The following is an 8,413-nucleotide window of genomic DNA, read 5'->3' as shown; positions in this document are numbered from 1 at the left end:
TGAAACATGGGATTACAGCTGGACAGATTATTGTATTCGACTGTATTCACGGCGTGAAACAAGGGATTACACTGTTTTTAAACGGAAAGTGAATCAATTAACATAATAGACTCCTAATATAACTCAACAAACTCAATTATAACACTCAAATTTTGTATTTCCAGTTATGAAAAAGATTCTCAACCGAAAAACACCCCAAAAACATAGCAATCTTCAGAGAAATTATATAGTACATCTGAATGCATAAATTATATTAATTAAAAAAAATATATGAATACATTCATGGAATATAGCGAGACAGTGAATATAATGAAATACATAGAATACAGCAGGATACACTGAAATACAATAAAAAAAAGACAATGAATACAATGAAATACATAGAATACAGCGAGATACATTGAAATACAATGGAAAAAATGTCACGACCCAATTTCCAAACCCGGTCGTGATGGCGCCTCTCGTGAAGACAAGGCCAGCCAACTAACCCAAATCGTCTCTTTAACATTTATTAAACATAAACGAATAGGTGAATATAGCTTAACGACAATAGTAACAAGTATGTACAACCCAACACAACCCGACCAGGGTGTCACAAGTCACGAGCATCTAAAGAAACATGAACACAACTACAGGGCCAATGATAATATATAAGGAAAAATCCTGGAAATCAAAAGACAACATCCGGTGCCGCGAACGCTGGCGGTCACCTTACTCAGCTACAATAGCCATACCTTCAATCAGCTAATAACCCGCTACCGGGTGAACAATACCTGCAACTGCACGCGAGGTGCAGGGAGTAAAGTGAGTACTTCCAACTCAGTGAGTAACAAGAGTAAATAATAACTGAGAGGCAAGAAATCACGTAAGAGCACTCCATCATTCTATATAGGACAGTACCACTCTTTGAGAAAACAGTAAAACCGTGAAAATCCTTTAGAAAATATCTGGCTCAGATTAAAACCTCTTTTGAAAACATCCTTTTCCAACAGTCAAGCAAATGAACGCGTAATCAGATAGTGCAAGTCCGCACATAAGACAGCCCCTCGGGCACAACACTCCATAAACAGTTAACACCAGGGCGTCTGGTAAACAGTACAAGCAATAGCATGGATGCCAATGATATGAGAGTGCTAAATCTCATGACACGTAGTACAAACAGGAACCAATGCATGAATGCAATGCAATGCATATGACCGCTGCGGCGCGCAGCCCGATCCATTGGGTACCCGCGCTCACTGTGGGGGTTCAGGCTCCTACAGCCCAAGCGCAATATCAATATCACACCGCTGTGGCGCGCAGCCTGATCCATCCTCAGTCCAGAAATGCACATAAGCCCCTTGGGCAATAGTAAAATAACAGTCTCAACTCAAAACGTCAGTAAAATATCATTTAGGTTTTCAAATCTTAGAAAGATAGCTGAGTTTGCGAAACAGTATTTTAAACCTTGGACTGTGATAAAATAATATGCAAAGTAATGCAAAAATAGTGATATCAATCCCTGAAGGATTCAAACAATTGGCACGAAGCCCAAATATAGCAATCAAACCAAATAATGATGATAACAAGTAGTTTCAGTCAATTACGCAATAAAACCAACAACCGGGACGGACTAAGTCACAATCCCCAACGGTGCTCTACCCCACGCTCATACCTGGCGTGCAAGTCACCACAATACAGCACTATGATGTGCAAATCCGGGGTTTTCAAACCCTCAGGATATCATTTACAAGTATTACTCACCTCGGACCGGTGAAATCCCTAGCTCGCGATGCCTTTGCCCCTCAATCGGCCTCCACGCGCGTCGAATCTAACCAAAACCAGAGCGAATACATCACAATATGCTAAGGGAACAATACCCAATCGAAAACAATCAAATAGCAAAAATCTCGAAACTAGTAAAACCTGAGCCCCGGGCCCACTTCTCGAAAAATTACAAAACTCACATTACCGGATTCCTCGTCTCGCCACGAGTTCATACATACCAAGAACTCCCAAATCCGAGCTCAAATGGCCTATCAAATCCCAATTTATAATATCAGAAACTCAAGCCCTAGCTTTACCCCTTTTTGAAGAATTTCAACCAATTTCCATGTTAAATCTATCAAAGTTCCATGTATTTAGGCCAAGGGACTTACCTCCAATCATACCTAGTCGAAATCCCCCTTCAATTCCGTCCAATAGCTCCCAAGCTCGCTTAAAAATGGTGGAAATAACATAACCCTCGCGGAACAAAATGAATATAAAACTCCTACTGGCTTCAGGGGTTTCCGCTTCTGCGGTCCCTACGCCCGCTTCCGCGCAACTGCTTCTGCGGTTTTTGTCCGCTTATGCAGAATTTCATTAAAACTCAAGGGCCGCTTCTGGGACACAAATTTCCGCTTCTGCGGAAGCTCACCTCCTGGCCAAACCCGTTTCTGCGACCGCCTGTCCGCTTCTGCGGACTCGCTTAAGCGAAAAGTGTTCCGCTTCTGCGGAACTGCCCAACTCCACTCCAGACCGCTTTTGCGACCAAGATTACGCTTCTGCAGAACCGCTTATGCGGTCCATTTCCGCAGAAGCGAACATACCAGATACCAGCAAAATCTGCCATTTCCTCAACTTGAATTCATCCCGATAGCCATCCGAAATCACCCCGAGGCCCCCGGGACCTCAACCAAAAGCACCAACATGTCTTAAAACATCATACGAACTTGCTCCAATCATCAAAACACACCTAACAACACTAAAATCATCAATTCACATCGGATTCAAGCCTAAGTTCTTCAAGAATTTCCGAAATGCACTTTCGATCAAAAACCCGACCAAACGATGTCCGAATGACCTGAAAATTTGCACACATATCCAAAATCACTTAACGAAGCTACAGCAACTCTCGGAATTCCATTCCGACCCCCGGATCAAATTCTCACCCATCCACCGGAATTCGCCAAAATACTAACCTCGNCGAGGCCCCCGGGACCTCAACCAAAAGCACCTGCATGATCTATTACCTTATTCAAACTCGCTCGAACCATCAAAACACTATCGTTAACATCAAAATCCTCAATTATACTCAAATCAAAGCCTAAGTTTCTTAAAAACTTTCGAATTGCACATTCGATCAAAAACCCAACCAAACGATGTCCGAATGACCTGAAAATTTGCACACATATCCAAAATCACTTAACGAAGCTACAACAACTCTCGGAATTCCATTCCGACCCTCGGATCAAAATCTCACATATCAACCGGATTTTGCCAAAATGCTAACTTCGCCAATTCAAGCCCAATTCTACACCGGACCTCCAAAATCACTTTCGATCGCACTCCCAAGTCACAAATCATCTCCCGAAGCTAACCGGATCATCGGAAATCACATCTGAACCTTCGAACTCATAAGTCAACGTCCGGTTGACTTTTCCAATTAAGCCTTCCTTAAAGAGACTTAGTGTCTCATTTCCTATCCAAACCAATTCAATTCAACTCTAATTCACTCGTTGCTGATAATGAAACATGAAGAAGCAATAAATGAGGAAAACAGGGCGGTAATACCTGATACGACGGGTCGGGTCGTTACAAGATAATGAATACACTAAAATACAGCGAGATACATTGAAATACATTGAAATACATTAATAGAAAATTCAAGTTGCTCAGCCCCCAACTCCGTCGTCTTTGTTCAAGAACAACCCTAATGTCGTCTCGTTGAAGCAACATCAGTATCAAGTCCTCGCTCGCCGTCACCGTTGCCTCCGGTTGCCGACGATTAGCACGTAATTACCGGCGAAATAACGGAGGTTTTTGTTGATCCGATATGTTGCGCCAGAGAATGAGATTGAGAGACTGAGGGAGGTTGTATCAATGAATAACGACCACGGTCGAAACGGTGACGGTGACAATTGCTCCAGCGTCCGGCGGAGGAGAAGACATCGGGAAGTAGAGAGAGAGAGGGGGGGAGAATAGATATGGGGTAGGGGATAGGAGAAATTTGAGGGGATATGATAGAGAAAAATAATACAAAGCTTATTTTATGGCTTAAGGGTGGGAGGTAGGGGTGTGCATTCGATTTATCGATTCGATTTTGACCCTTATCGATAATTACTTATCGATTATCGATTTGTACATATGCTTATCGTTATCGTTTCAATAAGGTTTCGATTTTTTCGATTTCGATTTATCGATTTTGTGGGCTTATCGATTACACCAATAAGAAAATTTGCGGGATTCCACGGAAAGTATATCGCTATAAACGCGCCTAACTAATATGGACAAAAAAAAGCTAAAATAAGACGAACACCATTTATAATATAAAAATTATGTCAACAAGCACATGCAACAAAACTAAAGTAAGGGATCAAATGTATGCCACCAACACTCCAACGGTATAAAAAAATAAAACAAAACAAAACACATCATCACGGCTAATTCTGTTTTCCATTAATTTGAACTTCATTCCCTTGATCTTTAAATATGATCATTCCTTAAATGTGGTAGAGAAAATAATAGGGTAAGGGACTTAGGGTAAAGAAAATGGTATAGATTAGGGAAAATAATATTGTATAGCCGCTTTCAAAATAGTAGCGGAATATATATGCATTCTGTATGTTATATTAATCTACACAAATAGGTAATTACTCATTTATTAAGTGTCTACAGTCTAGGGGTGTGCATTCGTTTTATCGATTCGATTTTGACCCTTATCGATAATTACTTATCGATTATCGATTTGTACATATGCTTATCGTTATCGTTTCAATAAGGTTTCGATTTTTTCGATTTCGATTTCGATAACAAATAATCGATTCGATTTATCGATAAACCGATTCGAATGCACACTCCTAGTGGGAGGTGACTATAAATAGATATTTGACTATAAAAAACCAAAAGGTAGCTATGAAATATAATTTTTTAAAAGGGTATTTATTTAAAATAAATAAGGTATCAACCTTTGCTATAGGAGGTAACTATTCCTTTTATAAAATAATTGATGGTGACTTGAAAAAAAAAATTGCATCTTATGTTAGTTTTCGCAATCTCACAATCAAAATGAACCCATATTTTTAAATCTTATCTGCAATGGCCCATTTTGTATATAATTTGTAAAAAGATTTTATCCTTTGATCTAACGTGAAGAAGAGAATTGGACAACCTTCTTTACTTATTTTCTTCTCTTTCTGTAAATTTCAATGGATCAACAACGAAGTCAATCAAAGAATTTGCTCTGACAATTTCCAAGTTATTTATCTTACTTAAAGAAAACTTCCATCTCCATCTTTTCTCCTCTTTAATTTTCAAATCTAACTTTCCCTAAGAAACTCTTATATTGTGGTGTTGAAAAGGAGGTGTAGTAGTGGACTAAAGTAACTTCCCTAAAATGTCAAATATTGTATCATTGTGCATAAATATGTATGTTTCTTTTATCAAATTATCGGATTTTATATATCAAAATTGTGAATATATATAGCTCCAAATAACTACATAAGAAAACAGCAATAGTCTGAGCATGCAAGCTCTAGAACTACCTGCCTCAAGTCATCTAATTCCTTCATCCTACATCAATTGGATTATGGCAAACATAGTCTATATAGGATAGTAATTCAACTTCCTTGTGTAAGCTCCCAATTTAGTTGACAAACTTGCTTTAAAGTAAACCTCCTGTACTATCAGTCGAATTATAATCTTTGCTGGCCTCATTTGCTTTTGGAATATTCTATTGTTCCTTTCTTGTCACATATAATACATTGTTGCTGCCAATGTAAAACAATAAACGCTAGCACCTGCACTTCTTCCTTTGCACTTATTGATAGCCCACTAGATTTCATCATTCCATACCATGCTGGTTCTGTTAATGTTCTGCTATATCAATATCTTCTTTCAAATGCCACCAGTTATCTCACATCCAAAGAAGAGATATTGAGTGATTTCCTGTTATTTATTACAAAAGGAGCATAGGAGATCAATGTTAATGCCCTATTGAGCAATTCTATCTTTTGTAGCCAACCTTCCATAAATAGCTAGTCTCAAAATGAACAGCCATTTGGGAGCTCCCTGATTATTGCATCTAATCTTCCTCCATGACACTTTTGGGAATTCCCCTAGTATTCTGCAGTACATATGGGTGTCTAATGGGTCGGGTCAGCCCGTTTCCAGACCGGCCCAGACCGGTTAAAATCGAAACCGGCCCGGACCGGTACAAGGGGGCCGGGTGGGGCTGGGTTAAAGGGGTAGGGGTTGGTCCGTTTATTTAAATCCTACCGGTTAACCGGACCGGTCAAACCCGATCAACGGTTTTTACTGTTCAACCGATTAACTGGCCCGCACCGGACTGGTATAACGGCTAACTAATTTTTTTTTAATGGTGGGCCTAACATCTGACCGTTGGCAACGGTCCTTTTCCCATTATGGCCGTTGCCCAACGGCAGAATTTCACAAATAGCCCATTTTTGGGTTTTTTTTAAAAAAAAATTAACACCTCTTTGAAAAACTATAAATACACCCCCCCTCTTCTTCATTTCTTCACTCATCTCTCATTTCTCATTCTCAATTCTCATATTCTCTCATTCTTCAATCTTCACCTAAAGTGCAATCAACTATTTGGCTCTTCTTTTTTTTGGAATTTAATTTATCGTAGTATTTATTAGTTGAAGTTTGAACAATTGAACTTCAAAATTGGAACAATTGACGTTTCTTCGTGGTAACATTGGAGTTGCGAAATCATCAAGTGCTCAATTTATTGCCGAATTCGGTGCACTCCCTCCAACTCTTTCTCTTATTTACTATTTTATTTGCATATTTAACTGTTGCTAGTAATTAAATTTTTACAATATGTTTAATGCTGCAAAAAGAGTTTGTAATAAGGTTACTAATCGGGAAAATAAAAAAAGAAGTAGTACTTCAACATCTAGTAGTAATTTAAATGCCTCTGCAAATATTCCTGAAATATTACCTGATAATAATATAGATTATGAACAAATTCAGGAAGATTTCGGTATAGAAGATAATGAGTTAGAAATGGAAGATGAGATACCACTTACACATAGTAGTGTTGGAGCTGGTAGCAGGGGTGGTGGTCGTGGTGCTAGTAGTAGACCACCTGTGGCCCCGACTAGTAATTGGAGAAAAAGAAGTAAGGATTAAAATTTTTTTGACGAAATAGAAGGTACTGATAGAGTTAAATGCAACTTTGTAATGATACTTTTAAACATAAGACTGGAGGACAATTAGGGGGGGACTAGGACACTTAGTAGACATATGAGAATTGAGCATCCTATAGAATGAGGCTCTGATGGAGATGGAAATCAAGCAACTCTAAACCCTACTACTGGAGGTCTTATGAAATATGATAAAATGAAGGATCGTGAGGAGTTAGCAAAAATGATTGCTTTGGGTTGTCTACCTTTTTCTTTTGCTTCTTCATCATATCTTATTATGTATATTCAAAGGATTTACAATCCTTTATTTAAAGGTATCCTTAGACTTCATGGACAATATCAAATATATATACGTTATTTGTTTAGCCACCTTCCTTGTAGAGTTTCTCTAACTTCTGATATTGGCCATGCTGTTAATGGAAATGATTATTGATAATTACATGTCATTGCATAAATGATAATTATTGTATGCAAAAACGTATTATCGCTTTTAAATATGATGAAGATCAGAGTCATACTGCTGCGTTTATAAGTACTACTATTTGTGAAGTTGTTAAATTTTATAATCTCAAGCAAAAAGTATTGTGTATGTCTTTTGATAATGCTTCTAACAATAATACCGCAATTTCAATATTACAACTGCATTTGCAACCACCACTTGATGAAATTTTTCATGTTAGGTGTGCATGTCATGTTTATAATTTAATTGTTAAAAGTGGCCTTGATTTATTTTCAACTGAGATTACTCATGTTAGAAGAGCTGTTGGTGTTATTCAAGAAAATAATAGACAATCTAGAATAAAGGAATTTAAGAATAAGTGTATCCAGTATAACCTTAAACCCAGATTCATGCAAGACGAAATTGTTACTAGATGGAATTATATATATATATATTTTTAAAATGTTGCTACAAATATATATTCCTAATAACTGAAGTTGCTAATGCGCATTGTACTGATCCAAACTGTCACACCTCCTTTTTCTTACTACACCCTGTGAAGGATATAATAAAGGAGTTTTTCCAATTAAAGGACAATCGAAACGGGATTCGTTTATTAAGAAGTTCAGAGTCGCCACTTGGGAGATTTATGGTGTCCCAAGTCACCGGTTTGAATCNACAGCTACTGTTGAGTTTTCTGGAGCATATTACCCTACTGTTGCTATGACTTTAGTACATATGGCTGAAATTTCTTTTCTACTCTTTGAATTTAAGAAGAAAGAAAAATATAGGGATGTTGTTGAAAAAATGCAAGCAAAATTCAAAAAATATTTCTTATGGA

This window comes from Nicotiana attenuata, unplaced genomic scaffold, assembly GCF_001879085.1.
Source record: "Nicotiana attenuata strain UT unplaced genomic scaffold, NIATTr2, whole genome shotgun sequence".
In the NCBI taxonomy this organism is placed as follows: domain Eukaryota; kingdom Viridiplantae; phylum Streptophyta; class Magnoliopsida; order Solanales; family Solanaceae; genus Nicotiana; species Nicotiana attenuata.
The sequence above is the reverse complement of the archived record's forward strand: the minus strand, read 5'-3'. Positions refer to the sequence as shown.